General features: G+C 46.5%; 1 protein-coding gene across 2 annotated transcripts in view; it reads right to left on the reverse strand.

Moving 5' to 3' along the window:
• Positions 1 to 12,202, reverse strand: part of ALPK3 (alpha kinase 3) — a 105,019-nt gene extending 92,817 nt beyond the window's left edge. The window contains exon 1 of one of the 2 annotated variants that reach the window (XM_078773039.1): positions 11,972 to 12,202. The gene's annotated coding sequence lies outside the window, so the exon portion shown is untranslated. Of the gene's footprint in view, positions 1 to 11,775; positions 11,827 to 11,971 lie in introns of those variants that run through there. The other variant, XM_078773038.1, reaches the window with a different exon arrangement.
• Positions 12,203 to 18,540: the final 6,338 nt, after the last annotated feature.

The following is an 18,540-nucleotide window of genomic DNA, read 5'->3' on the forward strand; positions in this document are numbered from 1 at the left end:
GTCCCTCTCACATGCCACGCCCTCTCATGCTTTATATCGATATATTACAGCATGGTTCTTGGAAGTATTACGAAGGCGATTTGTGTTCTGCAGTATTCAAGTATATAATTCCATTTAAATAAAGGTTTAAAATGTTTAAAGTCATATAATTAAATTAATTGTACGTTTTACCACCGTTTTACCTGGAGTCTATTACATTGAAGGAACTGCGCTCCAACGCGAGTCGAAAGAATTGACGCGACCAAAGACGGAATTCGTCCGAGTTGCTTTATTGAAACAAAACAGCTCAGGTATTCTGACAAGCCCGTTTTTCGGGCAACAATATATATACACATTTATGTCGGGAAGTTTGCCCGGCAAAAGCTATACGGGGCATGCCCGGGTATCAAGGGCGAGCCTTGGAAAGGCGAGTCTGGACCTGCCCGGGCGTGTTTGGCTGCGGCCTGGCAAGTCGAGGCTGGGCGTGCCCGGGCGCTCTGGGCGAACACTGGAAAGGCGATAGCGGGCATGCCCGGACGCTCTGGGCGAGCCCTGGAAAGGCGATAGCGGGCATGCCCGGACGCTCTGGGCGAGCCCTGGAAAGGCGAGAGCGGGCATGCCCGGGAAAGACGAGACCGGGCGTGCCCGGGAGGTTCGGGCGTGCCCGGGAACAGTGAGTCCGGGCATGCCCGGGAGAGGCGCGTCTGGCCGTGTTCTGGCCGGTGCAAGGCGATTATGTACATCCAGCGGTAACCGCTACACACGCCCCTCCAGAATCGACCTGCACCGGCAGGGTCAATTTAAGGGGGGTCCGGATGACCCGGCCGAAGCGACCCCTGGAGGGTCGTGGGGAGGGGTCTGACGTGGTGGTGGGTGGTCGAGCGGGGGGAACTGTGGACGGGGGGCGGCCTCGCCGCGGAGGAAGGGCCAACCGTGGTGGTCGGTCGACGTCCATGTGCGCCGGTTTGAGGCGGTCCACAGAAATCCGGTCCGGCCGGCCGCCGAAGTCGACGATGAAAGACTTGTCGCCCCGTCGCAGGACCCGGAAGGGCCCGTCGTACAGCGGCCGGAGTGGCCCCCGGTGTGCGTCATGACGCACAAAGACGTACTCCGCTGTGCGAAGCGCCGGGGGGACGTAGGACTGGGGGCCACCGTGGCGGGACGTCGGCACGGGGGCAAATCGTCGGGCGGCCTCCTGGAGGTCTGAGCGCTGGCGAGCGGCGGACCAGGGACTGGTAGCGTCAGGCACGAATTCGCCCGGGACGCGGAGTGGCTGGCCATAGACGAGCTCGGCGGCGGATGCCTGGAGGTCTTCCTTGGGGGCCGTGCGAAGGCCCAAAAGGACCCACGGCAGCCGGTCGGCCCAACCGTCGTCCTGAAGGCCGGCCATGAGTGCGGCCTTCATGGAGCGGTGAAACCGCTCGCACAACCCATTGGCTTGGGGGTGGTAGGCCGTGGTGCGGTGCAGCGTGACCCCCAACGAACGGGCGACCGCGCCCCAAAGCTCAGACGTGAACTGTGGGCCGCAGTCGGACGAGATGTCCGCTGGTGCGCCGAAGCGCGCGACCCAGGTGGCGATGAACGCCTGCGCCACGTCGGCGGTGGTGGTGGAGGTGAGGGGCACGGCCTCCGGCCACCTGGTGGTCCTGTCCACCATGGTGAGCAGGTGGGTGAACCCCCGCGAGGGGGGCAGGGGACCCACCAGGTCCACGTGGACGTGGTCGAAACGCCGTTCAGGCACGGCGAAAGGTGCCAGCGGGGCCTGGGTGTGGCGGTGGACCTTGGCTCGCTGGCAAGCCGTGCAGGCGTTGGCCCAGTCGCGGATGTTTCGTCGAAGGCCGTGCCAGACGAAACGCGCCGACACCAGCTTCTGAGAAGCTTTCCGGCCCGGGTGAGAAAGGCCGTGGATGGAGGCGAAGATGCGGCGCTGCCAGGAAACGGGCACGATGGGGCGAGGCTGGCCCTGGGAGACGTCGCAGAGCAGGACGGTGCCCGCGAAGGGGATGTCGGCCAGGCGGAGGCCCGTGTCCGCCACGCGGAGTGCCTGCACCGAGGCGTCGGTGGTCTGGTCGGCCGCCATGAGCGTGAAGTCCACGCCGAGGTGGACCGCGTTCGCGCTGGCCCGCGAAAGGCAGTCGGCCACGGCGTTGTCTTTGCCGGCGACGTGCTGGATGTCCGTGGTGAACTCCGACACGGCGGAGAGGTGGCGCTGCTGGCGGGCCGACCACGGCTCCGTGACCTTAGCCATTGCGTAGACCAACGGCTTGTGGTCGACGAAAGCCGTGAACGGGCGGCCCTCCAGAAGGTGTCGGAAATGGCGAACGGCCAGGAATAGCCCGAGCAGCTCGCGGTCGAACGTGCTGTAGTTTAACTCGTTCGGCCGGAGTTGCCGGCTGAAAAAAGCGAGTGGCTGCCAAACCGAGCCGAGCGCCGCCACAACATGGTGGAAGCGGGTGTCGTCCGCGGTGATGCCTTGCAGGGCGAACTGAGAGTCCGCCTGAGCGAACCAAACAGCCGCGTGAGCCTCCCAGAAGGTAGGCAGTTTAAGCGTCACTGCCGTATCCATGTCGGTAGGTCACCAATGAAGGAACTGCGCTCCAACGCGAGTCGAAAGAATTGACGCGACCAAAGACGGAATTCGTCCGAGTTGCTTTATTGAAACAAAACAGCTCAGGTATTCTCACCAGCCCGTTTTTCGGGCAACAATATATATACACATTTATGTCGGGAAGTTTGCCCGGCAAAAGCTATACCGGGCATGCCCGGGTATCAAGGGCGAGCCTTGGAAAGGCGAGTCTGGACCTGCCCGGGCGTGTTTGGCTGCGGCCTGGCAAGTCGAGGCTGGGCATGCCCGGGCGCTCTGGGCGAGCCCTGAAAAGGCGATAGCGGGCATGCCCGGACGCTCTGGGTGAGCCTTGGAAAGGCGATAGCGGGCATGCCCGGACGCTCTGGGCGAGCCCTGGAAAGGCGATAGCGGGCATGCCCGGACGCTCTGGGCGAGCCCTGGAAAGGCGAGAGCGGGCATGCCCGGGAAAGACGAGGCCGGGCGTGCCCGGGAGGTTCGGGCGTGCCCGGGAACAGTGAGTCCGGGCATGCCCGGGAGAGGCGCGTCTGGCCGTGTTCTGGCCGGTGCAAGGCGATTATGTACATCCAGCGGTAACCGCTACAACATCACCTTATCTAACACGTTACATTAGTTCTTTGTGCCTGTTGTTTGTGTTCTTTATAACATCCTTAAAAACAGTAATTATCCAGTTTAAACAGTAATTTTCCAAAGTGGGATTAATTCAAAGCCAAAGTACTGCTGAATGGCAAACTTGTCTTCCATTTCATGTTCAACATATAACATTGCATTTAAATAAGTTGTTCCTCGATCAAAAACTGACGATCATAGAACACGAGGCAGACAGAGATGAACCAATTGCTTGATCCCACTTTTAGCTTCGCATGTGCAGGGTAATAATGTCAAGTCATACTACACAAGCACACGCACACACACACGTGCACTTGGTCTTGCACATGCACTCTCGGTATCCCGGCTGTTTTTTTATTATTATTTTACCCTGCGCACATAAAGCGAAAAGTGGAGGGGAGGGGAGGGGAGAAGGGGAGGGGAGGGGGATGGGGAAGGGGTAGGGTGGAAAGGAAGGGGTAGGGGGGAAAGGGAGGGGCATGGGGGAAAGGGAGGGGGAGGGGAGGGGAAGGGGAGGGGAGAAGGCGAGAGGGTAGGGTGGAGGGGGAAGGGGAAGGGGAGAGGGTAGGGTGGAGGGGGAAGGGTAGGGGGAGGGGGAGGGGGGAAAGAGAGGGGGAGTGGGAGGGAGGGGGAGGAGGGAAGGGGAGGGGAGGGGTATAGATGGTTACTGGTAATTGATCACATCCACAAATGATGTAATCCACACAATTTATGTACTTTACATAACGTTAATAGGAATACATGGCCGTGTAGATGGGAAATACAGTTTGTTTGAAATAAATCACAAATATCAGATGAAAGTGAAAAAAAACCTATGTGGTGTGAATGGCAATGTTCCTCGCTGAAATGTGAAAAAACTGAATTACGTGCGAACGCATAACTGTGAGATTATGGCGGCAAAGTTGGAACATCACGTGATCGCTCTGAGCGAATCAGCGCGCTGCTCTGCCACCGGTCAGATTCGGTGCATAATATTCCTCGCTGAAATGCGCTGAGGTAAAAATATGGTAAAAAAAATATTATGAAATAAAATTTTAGGTCGGCCATGTTCTTCCCAGGCTCAATGGCCATGTCTGTGCCGAATATCAAGTACGTGAGCCTCTCCGTTTAGCCTCCTCTCCTTTTTCTGCTCAATGTCCTCAGATCTAAAAATACTTTTTATTAATTGGTCATACTTTAAGCTTAAGGTATAGGTATAGCAGAGGTAGTGGTGTAAAGGTTGTTGTTGTATAGCCCCGGAAAGTTCTCGCGAACAAACCCGAGGTGCAGAGACGGCCGTTCGAACACACGGTTCAGCACAGAGACGGAAAACCAGAGATCCCCCACATCCAGGATGGTGTACCCCCACCTTCACGAAGTCAGGGCCATGACAGAGTTAGAGAGACAAAGAAAAAGAGAGAGAAAGAGATAGAGACAGAGACAGAGACAAGAGGGAAAGGGCCAGTCAGTGGCGACCTATCGGCACTCAGACCGTGACCACGCTGCCCTGACGAATCCAGACAGCAGGGAAGAATGAGGAAGGTTTCGACACCGACTTGCGTTGAAAGGTACAACCACCGCGAAGAGGCATCCACGATAGTTGTGGTGTAAAGGTTATAGTGGCCGCAACCATTGCACAGGCTTTGATTGACCCCAATGGCCCCCTCCTGTGATTAATTTCCTTGCAAGGAAACTCTTATAACACAACAGACTGATAAAATTGGTTTGAGTAAGTTTTCCAAATTTGGGGATGGCCTAAAGAAGAAATTGCTTTGCGGTTCTTCAGATGGAAGTTTGTGTGAAAAGTTCCTTGGCCCCCGACCACTTAACACAATGCGTACAGGCGAGTACATCTGACTCCACCAACACGGGGTGCAGGAGAAGTCACAAACATCAGGCAGGTACAGCGTACAGCCAACCAGAATCATGGTCCAAGCACATACAAAGCCAAATAACAATTGTAAACAAACACTATTTACAGCCATGGCATTGAAGTGCCACTTGGTTGCTATGCCATGACCTTTATTGGTGACGCATGCTAACTCCATCATCACGAGTTGTTGTGTATTTCAAGACAAATGGTACCAAACTGATTCCATCAGGTTATACGAGTAGAACCTGGCATGACTTTGCTTTGGGTTCCTCAACAAGCTGTCCAATTGAAGTTTGGTACCATTTGAGTTTGAAATTTGGCTCTTTTCTTATAGCATTTTGAGTTTGACTAAACATCTCAATTGTCCTGGCCCAATATTCCATTCTAACCGTTTCGTATGTGTTAATGCCACTAAGCTGAGGTTGCTTTTCAATATACACTACCGGTCAAAAGTTTTAGAACACCTCAATTTTTTCGGTTTTTATTGAAATTTACGCAGTTTAATGTCCAGTGAATAACCTGAAATGGTACAAAGGTAAGCAGTAAACTGCTCGAGGTTAAAAAAAAAGTTTAGGTTAGCAAAAACGGGAAAAGTATATAAATTGCACAGTTATATTGTAAAAAAAAAAGGCCTTCTTCAGGGAACAAGTAATGGGTTAACAACTTACAGCTGTTCTGCAGCAATGTAAGTAAATTAAGCCTTGAAAGTTGATGCAAACAATTCCTACAGGTGCCCCAACCTCTGCTGATTACTTGATTACAAACCCCCTGTCGATATAAAAGCACTATTGGAACAGACTGTTATTACACTCTGAAGCATTATTTGGACAATATTGCACTGCAGGAAGTAGTATATTGGAAACTGGAGGAAACTCTGACAGGAAGAGGTCTGGCAGACCCAAAGCCACAACAGAATCAGAAGACAAGTTTCTGAGAGTCAACAGCTTGTGTGATAGGCGGCTCACAGGACAACAGCTTGAAGCACAGCTTAACACTGGTCGAAGTAAGCAAGTCTCAGTTTCAACTGTGAAGAGAAGACTTTGAGCTGCAGGTTTGACAGGTCGAGTGGCAGTAAGAAAGCCATTGCTAAGATGGCAGAATAAGAAAAAGAGGCTTGCCTGGGCCATGAAGCACCGCCAGTGGACTACTGAAGACTGGAAGAAGGTCTTATGGACCGATGAATCAAGATTTGAAATCTTTGGTTCATCACGCAGGGTTTTTGTATGCCATCGAGTAGGCGAAAGGATGGTTCCTCAGTGTATGACACTAACTGTCAAACATGGAGGAGGAAGCGTGATGATCTGGGGCTATTTTGCTGGATCCAGAGTCGGCGATTTGCACAGAGTGACTGGCACCCTGAACCAAAAGGGCAACCACAGCATTTTGCAGCGCCATGCAATACCCTCTGGTATACGCCTAGTTGGTCAGGGGTTCATCCTACAGCAAGATAATGACCCTAAACACACCTCCAGGCAATGTCAAAACGACATTCGAGGAAAAGAACAAGACGGTTGGCTTCAAATCATGGAATGGCTGGCACAGTCTCCAGACTTAAACCCCATCGAGCTGGTTTGGGATGAACTGGACAGAAGGGTGAAAGTAAAGCAACCTACAAGTGCAACACATTTGTGGGAACTTCTGCAACAGTGTTGGGAAGAACTTCCCGAACAATATTTGATTTCCATTGTAGAAAGAATGCCACGAGTGTGTTCGGCGGTTATGTCTGCAAAAGGTGGCTACTTTGCCGAGTCAAAAATTTAAATTAAATTTTGTTAAACAAAATGATTCTATGATTTTTTTTATCTTTAATTGTTTGTTTGTTCTATGCTTAATTTCAGAGTACATCGAGACATTAACCTGCGTAAATTTCAATAAAAACTGGAAAAATTGAGGTGTTCTAAAACTTTTCACCGGTAGTGTACATCCTGCCCATTGTGCTTCATACGATAATGTACAACACAATGCGTGTCTAACAGCAAGAACAGAGACTTAATTGGATAGGATAACATCGTTGAATAACTTTGATAGGGAAAGAAATTTGGATGGGTGAGCGTATTTGTCCTGATTTTTTTAGGAAACATGATTCAAATATTTAGCCAAATTAGGCAGGGGAGGCCATGGCTTATACATCTGAAGGACCAAAGTGAGCCTCCAACTGATGATCAAAATGATCAAATCTTTGAATGTCTTCTCAACTCCTCGTTCCTCAAGCATCCTGAATCTCGCAGTCTTTTATCTAACCATCAATATGGCTTTCGCAAGGCAAGATCTACCAGGGATATCCTTTCTAACATTATGAATGTCTGGGCCTCTTCTCTGAGAGACTTTGAGGAATCCTTTGTTGTAGACCTTCATATCTCAAAAAGCTTTTGAAAGAGTTGGGCATTGGGGTCTGATATCCAAACTTCCCTCTTTTGGCTTTCCTCCTTCACTCTGCTCTCTTAAATTGAGCTTTCTCTCCGACCGCTCTATCTCCATAATTGTTGATGGTTCGACATCTCCCTCCTTCCCTCTCAATAGCAGTGTTTCTCAGGGTTCCGTCCTTTTTCCAACACTCTTACCATTTTTTAAATCAATGACCTTCTTTCTTCTTCAAATAACCAAATGCACTCATATTCTCATGACTCGACATTACATTCCTCCATGTTTTTCTCAACTGCCCCATCTTCCCTCACCCGAACTACATCTCCTTTGATCACAGCCACCACTTTAAATTCGGATTTGAACAAGATTTCCCAGTGGGGAAAATGTAATCAAGTTAGGTTTAATGCCTATGCAACTCATTTTCTTCCCATCTCTCTCTGTAAAACTCCCCTCAGCTCTCAAATCTCTTTTGAAAGCTCCACAATTGTACCATGTGATTCAATAAACCTACTAGGTATTACCCTAACATCAATTTATCCTGGAATCCACATGTTACGCAAATAGCCAAGTCTGCCTCAAAGAAACTGGGAGTCCTGTTCAGATGTCGAAAATTCTTCTCCTCTCAACAGTTGCTTCAACTATATAAAGGATTGATTCGTCCATGTATAGAGTACTGCTCTCATATCTGGGGAGGTTCTAGCTCCACATACTTACTGGACAGAATTGAATCCAAAGTAATCCGACTTGTCAACTCTCCAAATCTGACCTCAAAACTCGACCGGGTCAAATTACGCTGCAAAGTTGGCTGTCTTTCTCTTCTCTACAGATATTTCTTCGGTTTCTGCTCCCGAGAACTTGCTGCTTGTATACCGCCATTATTTCTGCATATTAGTGAGACCACGGAATACTCAACAAGCCCATCACGTAATTATTGTGTGACCATTGGCAACTCAAGAGTGGACCGTCAAGTCCGTCATGGTCTTCTTGTATGACATCACATGTGTCACATGGTTATGATGTTTGTTTCAGATGGTTATGATGTTTATTTCTTCCTCTCTATTGCCAAACTCTGGAACTCTTTACCTTCTCATGTCTTTCCAAACATTTATGATCTTCCCCTTTTCAAAAAGCAGATTTTTTACTTCCTCAAAAACTCTTAGGCTATTCTCTCTTTCTTCACCTTTCTATCGATACAGTTCTAATATTTAAGGCCTGGCCTCGATGAGGACTTTGACTGGAGCCTTCAACATTAAATAAAAATATTTAATAATAGAGGACAACACTCAGTGCCGTCACTATTCAAGCCAAAGTCATATGGCCTGGTAGGTGCACACATCATCCTCACTATAAAATTATAATTAAATAAATAAATATACAAATAAAATATAAACTAAAGAAGTTGGAAATAATTTTTGATAATGTAAAAGGAGTATTTAGTTCTCTGAATGTCTGAGAAAGGCTTCATTGTACATCTGTACATCTAACATAACTTTTAGAGTAAAAGCAGAACGTGCTCATGTAAATAAACATTGTAAATTGTACAAAGATCTTTTTTTGTTTAATATAATTACATAAAATAATCAGTCGGTTTTTAAGGGCATGAGCGATGTTCAACCTCAAGGTAGGAGAACCTCATGCAGAATGGCATACATAAGAAGACCATCAAGGAAATAGAAGCATAGAACTAGTGTCAAATGACATGAAGAAAATTAAACACAAAAGGTTGGAGGACGTAATGCTGAATACACAAGAGGACCATCAAATCCTAAAGTGTGGCAGACCTAACTCTGAATGGCATACAAGAAGACCATCAAACCCCAAGTTTAGAGGACGTAACTCTGAATGGCGAGCAAGAAGACCATCAAATCCCAAGTTCAGAGGACGTAACTCTGAATGGCATGCAAGAAGACCAGCAAACCCCAAGTTCAGAGGACCTAACTCTGAATGGCATACAACAAGACCTTCAAACCCAAAGTTCAGAGGATTTAGCTCTGAATGGCATACAAAAGACCATCAAACCCCAAGTTCAGCAGATATAGCTCTGAATGGCATACAAGAAGACCATCAAACCCCAAGTTCAGCGGATCTAGCTCTGAATGGCATACAAGAAGACCTTAAAACCCCAAGTTCAGAGGACCTAATTCTGAATGGCATACAAAAAGACCATCAAACCCCAAGTTTAGATGACGTAACTCTGAATGGCGAGCAAGAAGACCATCAAATCCCAAGTTCAGAGGACGTAACTCTGAATGACATGTAAGAAGACCATCAAACCCTAAGTTTAGAGGACCTAATTCTGAATGGCATAAAAAAAGACCATCAAACCCCAAGTTCAGAGAACCTAACTCTGAATGGCAGAGAAAAAGACCTTCAAATCCAAAGTTCAGAGGACGTAACTCTGAATGGCATACAAGAAGATCATCAAACCCCAAGTTCAGAGGACCTAACTCTGAATGGCATGCAAGAAGACCATCAAATACAAGTTTAGAGGACATAACTCTGAATGGCATGCAAGGAGACCATCAAACCCCAAGTTTAGAGGACGTAACTCTGAATGGCGAGCAAGCAGACCATCAAACCCCAAGTTCAGAGGACGTAACTCTGAATGGCATGCAAGAAGACCATCAAACCCCAAGTTCAGAGGATCTAGCTCTGAATGGCATACAACAAGACCATCAAACCCCAAGTTCAGAGGATCTCTGAATGGCATACAAGAAGACCATCAAACCCCAAATTCAGAGGACCAAACTCTGAATGACATGTAAGAAGACCATCAAACCCTAAGTTTAGAGGACCTAATTCTGAATGGCATACAAAAAGACCATCAAACCCCAAGTTCAGAGAACCTAACTGAATGGCAGAGAAAAAGACCTTCAAATCCAAAGTTCAGAGGACACAACTCTGAATGGCATACAAGAAGACCATCAAACCCCAAGTTCAGAGGATCTAGCTCTGAATGGCATACAAGAAGACCATCAAAGCCTAAGTTCAGAGGATCTAGCTCTGAATGGCATACAAAAAGACCATCAAACCCCAAGTTCAGAGAACCTAACTCTGAATGGCAGAGAAAAAGACCTTCAAATGCAAAGTTCAAGAGGACGTAACTCTGAATGACATACAAGAAGACCATCAAACCCCAGTTCAGAGAACCTAACTCTGAATGGCAGAGAGAAAGACCTTCAAATCCAAAGTTCAGAGGACGTAACTCTGAATGGCATACAAGAAGACCTTCAAATCCAAAGTTCAGAGGACGTAACTCTGAATGGCATACAAGAAGACCATCAAACCCCAAGTTCAGAGAACCTAACTCTGAATGGCAGAGAAAAAGACCTTCAAATCCAAAGTTCAGAGGACCTAACTCTGAATGGCATACAAGAAGACCATCAAACCCCAAGTTCAGAGGACCTAACTCTGAATGGCATACAAGAAGACCATCAAACCCCAAGTTTAGAGGACCTAACTCTGAATGGCATACAAGAAGCCCTTCAAACCCCAAGTTTAGAGGACCTAACTCTGAATGGCATACAAGAAGACCATCAAACCCCAAGTTCAGAGGGCCTAACTCTGAATGGCATACAAGAAAACCATCAAACCCCAAGTTCAGAGGATCTAGCTCTGAATGGCATACAAGAAGACCTTAAAACCCCAAGTTCAGGGGATCTAGCTCTGAATGGCCGACAAGAAGACCATCAAACCCCAAGTTCAGGGGATCTAGCTCTGAATGGCCTACAAGAAGACCTTAAAACCCCAAGTTCAGAGGACCTAACTCTGAATGGCATACAAGAAGACCATCAAACCCCAAGTTCAGGGGATCTAGCTCTGAATGGCCTACAAGAAGACCATAAAACCCCAAGTTCAGAGGTTCTAGCTCTGAATGGCATACAAGAAGACCATCAAATGTCAAGTTCAGAGGATCTAGCTCTAAATGGCATACAAGAAGACTTTCAAACCCCAAGTTCAGAGGATCTAGCTCTGAATGGCATACAAGAAGACCATCAAACCCCAAGTTCAGAGGACCTAGCTCTGAATGGCATACAAGAAGACCATTAAATCCCAAGTTTAGAGGACCTAACTCTGAATGGCATACAAGAAGACCATCAAATCCCAAGTTTAGAGGACCTAACTCTGAATGGCATACAAGAAAACCATGAAACACTTATGTTCAGAAGACCTAATGTCAAATGGCATGAAAGAGGACAATTAAACACAAACGTTTGGTTCACCTAATACTGAATGATATGCAAGAAGACTTTCAAACACCACAGTTCAGAAGACCCAACTCCAAAAGGCATGCAATTAAAAAACAAATTTTACAAACAGATAAACAAGTTCGGGCCTAATAAACCTGGAAACAAATGGCCCTTTTCCTCTCGCACCGCTCCATTACCAGTCCCCTGTCGACTCGCCAGTCCAATAAAGTGTGTCCGTCTCAGCTCGTGGATGTTGGCGAACATGCGCCCAAAATACACAGAACGTCTCGGTTATCCCGGCCAACTGCAAACCCCAACCCCCACGCCTCCGTCTTGTCTTCCCCTCTACGGACACTAAGATACGCACCACGGGGGTTATTTCGTCTGTCTCACCGTAATCGGCCTGTTCCGGGTAAAGGAGCTTTGTAAGTCCAGAATATGCACATACGCCTTGGCCGAGTGTTCTCCGGCTCTCTCTCTATCAAAGGTATATTGTCTGATGGCAATGGGCGTCCAACTCAAACGGTTGTCCGATGGGAGTAAGGCCTTGAGGGAAGATGAAAGGATCCACCGTTGGAGCAAAGCAAAGGGAATACAGTATAGGAAAGGAAAGAAAGGAGGAGTGCGGTGGTGGTCGTGGTGCGGGGGTGGAGGGGGTTATTGATGGCGACAAGGTATCTATTTCGGTCCCAAGTTGTTCACGTCTGTGGTATGGGAGGGATGTCGAGTGTGGAGGGTGCTTACGACAGAGAAGTCGTGTGACAGGGGGTAGAGGGTTGTTTGGTTCTTGAGATATATTTTGACTTCAAGAGCTGTTACCACCCCGCGACCTTGATTACATTTGCGGGATATTTAGTCGAAAAGACTTGCAGGTGTGTTCGGCAAACGAAAGTGGGTGCGTGAGAATTGAGCTGGTGTGCGAAGTTGTCAGTCTTGCGTTACCTCCGAGGGTCGACCATCTCAGGACAATCGTTTAAATTTGTAATCCACAAAGCCTGGGATTGTTTTTTTATTTCACTTCTCTCATTTGTGGTATGAGCAGTGCTGATGACCATGGAAAGCTGTGTGCAACCAGGTAGATTTTATCAATCACAAATATAACTAGAACGGCACTCAGTAGAGAGCATTCCTCCACCTGGTTGGCCATATCCCTCAATGGTGAAGAATCACTTAAAAATTAAATAATTCTCAAATCCGAATCCATATTCAGATCTTCACCAAAATCGAATCGATTCTTCCTTGTCAGACACACAACCGGTCCACCAAGTTTCGTCCAAATCCATCCATATCTTTTTGAGATATCCCGCTATGCATCGTTTTGGACCCATCTCCCAATGGTGAAGAATCACTTTAAAAATTAAATAATTCTCAAATCCGAATCCATATTCAGATCATCACCAAAATCGAATCTGTTTGTCCTTGTCAGACACCCAACTGGTCCACCAAGTGTCGTCCAAATCCATCTATAACTTTTTGAGATATCCTGCTATGCATCGTTTTTGGACCCATCTCTCAATGGTGAAGAATCACTTTTAAAAAATTAAAAAATTCTCATATCCGAATCCATATTCAGATCATCACCAAAATCGAATCTATTTGTCCTTGTCAGACACCCAACTGGTCCACCAAGTGTCGTCCAAATCCGTCTGCAACTTTTTGAGATATCCTTCTATGTATTGTTTTTGGCCCTATCTCCCAATGGTGAAGAATCACTTAAAAAATTAAATAATTCTCATATCCGAATCCATATTCAGATCTTCACCAAAATTGAATCGAATCGTCCTTGTCAGACACCCAACTGGTCCACCAAGTGTCGTCCAAATCCGTCTGCAACTTTTTGAGATATCCTTCTATGTATTGTTTTTGGACCTATCTCCCAATGGTGAAGAATCACTTAAAAAATTAAATAATTCTCATATCCGAATCCATATTCAAATCTTCACCAAAATTGAATCGAATCGTCCTTGTCAGACACCCAACTGGTCCACCAAGTGTCGTCCAAATCCGTCTGCAACTGTTTGAGATATCCTGGTTTGTATAGTTTTTGGCCCGATCTCTCAATGGTGAAGAATTACTTTTAAAATTCTAGTAGCCGGATCCAAATCTGGATCTTCACCAAAATCTAATCATTTCGTCCTTGTCACATACCCTACCACTCTGCCAAATTTCGTCCGAATCCGTCCACAACTTTTTGAGATATCCTGTTCACAAACAAACAATCGGACAAACAGACAGGGGTGAAAACATAACCTCTATCCACCTTTGGTGGCGGAGGTAACAAAATTTGGCCGTAGCTCTTTTTGGGAAGACCCACATGAATAAAATGAAGGCACCAATCGACTCACAGAGCTGCCCAGCAGGCTGAGGCGGAAGTCCACGACCAGTTAAGCTCCTGATTTTAAGCAATTATTGAGTAAAAGAGTCGGAATTGAATGGATGGGTTGCTCAACCCACCGGTTGGTTGCCCTGGGGTTGTTTTGTGTGATAGGGTGACGTCACTTGTTCACGACCGTATTAATAGCTGGTGGACAAGCACTACACGTCGCCCGTTAAGGAACATAAATCTGGCAAACTGATACAGCACTCGAGCATATCAATCAGGAGAGGAGTTCAAAAGCACGAGTGAACAAACCACTGCTGCTGAAAACGTAGAATAGGCGATTTGAAGTTGCTTTAGTTATACGTCCGTAGGCCTTATCGTACAAAAATAGTCCTGAGGCCTTCAAAAGTCACGGTTACAAGATGTGAACAAGACTCTGCTCGTGTTAAGTGGATAAATTGGATTAGTCCAACTCTAAAACGGGCATCAAGCCATGATAGGCCTCTTGAGTATATGCCCTCAGCACAACCTGCACCTGCAGCCAAGATCTTCACCTTCACATTGAAATAGTTTGTATGGCACATGGTGCTGGAGAATTACTACAAGTTCAAATTAGTCCTCGACAAAACCAAAGTGGTCTCTCCTGCTTCTTATAGTACTTTTTGGTCTAAATGTCCTCGTCATTGAAAGAAAAAAAGTGAAATCAGATGTTGAATACTTGATGTAGGTGGGCATCCTGCCATTAATTCACCAGGTAGAAGGGAAAATATGTCTGACAGACACTGCAGAAGTTTTGACCTCTAGTCTGAGTTCGATTCCTGAGTTACTATAAACCGGATATAGCATCACACAGTGCACCGTTCATCCGATGGACACAAGATGCGAGATTCCACAGTGTCTTTCAAGAAGCGTAGGTGAGTTATCGCTGGCACTCTCGCCCAACAAATAACAAATTCCTATCCAAATCGGGCCCAGGTGAATGTCAGGCAGTATTGTAAGGTGTGCACATATATAAAGGAAACATACATTTAACAATTATGTAAAGTTAAATATTGAAATATTAATATTGAAACACATATTCATCAGCTGAGGAGTCATAAAATCTCGCTCTGCTGCTCTTTCACATCCTCTTCCTTTCATTTTCACCCTATCATTTGCCCAGGACCGAGGTCATCATCCTCAATCTGCTTGGAAGTCAGCTAACATTACCGCATCATATAAACTAGAAAGGCACCCGGTGGAGCACACACCTCCACCTGGCTGAACAGTTTATGTTTTGTATCCCACTGATAGGTCGGATCTGGATTCGGACCTCAACCAACATCTAATCGACTTGTTCTTGTCACTTACCCAACTCTTCCACCAAGTTTTGTTATAATCAATACACCTTTTTGAAATGTCATGCTATATATACTCAACATCAAAAGAAACTTATCAAATCTTTAGAAGGACACTCATTGAAATCCTCCATGCAAAAAGGAAAAATATTTGAACACAGAGAGGTAAAGTTCAGCTATCTTTACTAAACACATGTCAACAAACAAGAGGTTTCCTCAATCACAAAAAGCAAAAAGCATGAACATCACAAGGGGTGGTGCAACAAAAGTCACAGCACTGCAACACAAAGGCACGCACCTGAATACAGTCAAAACAAAATGACACAGGAATGGACACAACACTCCTAACAGTCAAGGACAGAATGACAGTAGTCCTCAATATCGTGTGTGTCCTCCCTGAGCTGTGATGCAGGCTGTACACCTCCGACGCATGCTCTGTACCAGGCGTCTGATGCGGTCCTGGGGAAGTCTGTCCCATTCCTCCTGCAAGCCTTGAATGAGCATTTGCCGATTGACAGCTGTTGATCTCCTCGATGCAAGACGTCGATTAAGCTCATCCCATGGGATTGAGGTCAGGGGAATAAGGCATCCAAGGCATCATTTCAACACCCTGTTCCTGGAGGAAGTTGGTGGTCAGGCGAGCAGCATGGGATCGAGCGTTGTCCGGCTGGAAAACTGCGATGTCAGGATGAGCCTGGAGAAATGGCAGCAGATGAGGTCTAAAAACTTCATTGACATAATGCTGACTGGTGAGATTGCCTTCAATGACGACCAGAGGTGTCCTGAAACGGGTGGAAATGTAGGCCCATACCATCACACTGGGTCCTCCCCAATGATTGATCTGGCAAATACAGCATGATGCATACCTTTCCCCACCTCTGCGCCATACCTGTTGATGCCCATCAGCAGCATGGTGGCAAAATGTAGACTCATCGCTGAACAAGACTGCACTCCACTGTTGCTGTGTCCAGCGGCGATGCTGCAGACACCATCTTTGTCTGTTCTGCCGATGCACCGTGTTCAACACTGGACCTCTGCAAGGACGTCTTGCCACCAGGCCCCGACTTCTCAAGCGCCTCCACACAGTAGAGACACTGATGCGGTTGTTGTGGCGACCTTTTGTCACTGCAGCTGTTTGCGTTGCAGGGCAGAAACTATCACGAAGATGCTGCAGCACAATCCAGCAGTCTTGGTTTGGAGGTGGTTACCCGTGGTCTTCCTCTTCGTGGACCATTATTCACAGTTCCAGTTTCACCATAACACCTGGCCAGGTTGGAAATTGCAGGCTCTGAGCAACCAAGACATTGGGCAATTGTTCGCTGGCTTACCAGTTTGTGAGCGTTGCATCAATGCGGATGTTGTGCGAAATCCTTCCGCTCATTTGTGATGCGAAATCAATGCGAAATCGCATCAATGCGAAATTGTTTCAATTTCGCATTTATGCAACGAAATTTGCATCAATGCGAAATTCGCATCCACTCAAAATTCGCATCAATGCGAAATCCTTCCGCTCATTTGTGAGCGGATGCCTCAAGCATCCCAATTGCCCTTAAACGTTGTTCAGATGTCAGGCGTGGCATCTGAATTTTCTTGTTGTTTTCCATGTCAGAAGCCTCTAGAGTGATTATAGACAGCAGTAAATGAATGTCTAACCACGAGAACTGAAGGATTTCATTATGAGGGTCATTATTTAAAGGGAAAGATCCCTATACAGAACCGCTCAAGCATGCCATTGTTGATTAACCAGGTGATTGAAGTGAAGTTCCCGTTACATAATCAGCCATTACAATTGAAGAAACGTGTTTGTAACGCTGCACATTTCAAAAAATGAAAGTGATGAGTTTCTTTTGATATTCAGTTATCATTGTTGGCCCTAACACCCAATTGTGAAGAATCACTTACAATTAAAAAAAATTCTCTTATCCGGATCCGTATTCAGATCTTCACCAAAATTGAATGAATTCTTCCTTGTCATACAACCAACCTTTCTACTAAATTTCGTACGGATCCGTCAACAACTTTTTGAGATATCCTTCTGCATATCGTTGTTTTGCCTTATCTCTCAATGGTGAAGAATCACATTAAAAATTCTCAGATCCAGATCCGGATCTTCACCACGAACTAATCATTTCGTCCTTGTCACACAACCAACCTTTCCACCAGATTTCGTAGGGATCCGTCTACACTACAACCTTTTGAGAAATCCTGCTCACAAACAAACAAGAAAGACGTCGTCGTGTAGAGCATGATACTTGCATGATCCACTCACCCCCCCCCCCTTCTCACCCCCAAATAAAGTAATCAAAGCTCGGGTAAATCGGATGAAAATTGATTATTTTTCAGATGAAAATCGATGATTTTAGAAGCTTAACCTTCAGTTGACCTTTGACCTTTTTCCCTCAAAATAGTTGCTTTCCCAATTCAGTGAGACACTATGCAATTGCTGTTTAATTTCTAAATTAATAGGAAAAAAATTGATGATTTTCAGATGAAAATTGATGATTTTATAAGTTTGACCATAAGTTGACCTTTGACCTTTGACCGCAATGGTTGGGTTCCCAATTCACTGAGATGCTATCCAATTGCTGTTTAATTATCAAGTCAATCAGATGAAAAATGACCATTTTAGAAATTAGTCCTCAAGATGACCTTTGACCTCAAAATCAATAGGCTCCTCAGTTATGACCACCTTTCCAACTCGGTCAAGTTTCATGACGATCGGTTTAGAATTGCGACTTTGTCGACAATCGACAGACAAACAAACAGACAGGGGTAAAAACTTACAACCTCCACCCACCTCTGGTGGCGGACGAAATGAAGGACTTTAAGATCGTTGGAATCTCCTGCGAAGAAATGGAGTCTCTGGGCCCATCATATTTACATTGAAACATGTCTGTCGGTGGTCTCTCCGTCCTCTGCCACCTCCTTTCTGGTCTTGCACCCCCTGCTGTCTCTTGGTGCTGTCCCTCCCCCCCCCCCCCAGTTTTCTGCAGGGATCACGGTCCACCTTCAACCCCCTTCTGGCGAAACTACCAAAATCCAGAATCACTGCTCACCTGCACTCGTTCGTTTATCTTTTTCCCACCCGTGGAACAAACTTCCATACTCTCTTCAATCCCATTCTTCCCTCCAGCTCTTCAAGACAGCTGTTCACCATCGTCTCAGGTCATCCCCCATCTAAAACCATGATCTTCTCTACCCTCATTAACCCTCTCCAAGCACAAATCTTTCCAAGTTTCCAGTTTTTCCTTCCGGATAGTTTGCGGTATCCATGTTGTGTCCTCCACTACTCTTCTTTCTTCCCC

The sequence above is a fragment of the Myxine glutinosa genome, chromosome 2 (assembly GCF_964187855.1).
Source record: "Myxine glutinosa chromosome 2, kmMyxGlut1.1, whole genome shotgun sequence".
In the NCBI taxonomy this organism is placed as follows: domain Eukaryota; kingdom Metazoa; phylum Chordata; class Myxini; order Myxiniformes; family Myxinidae; genus Myxine; species Myxine glutinosa.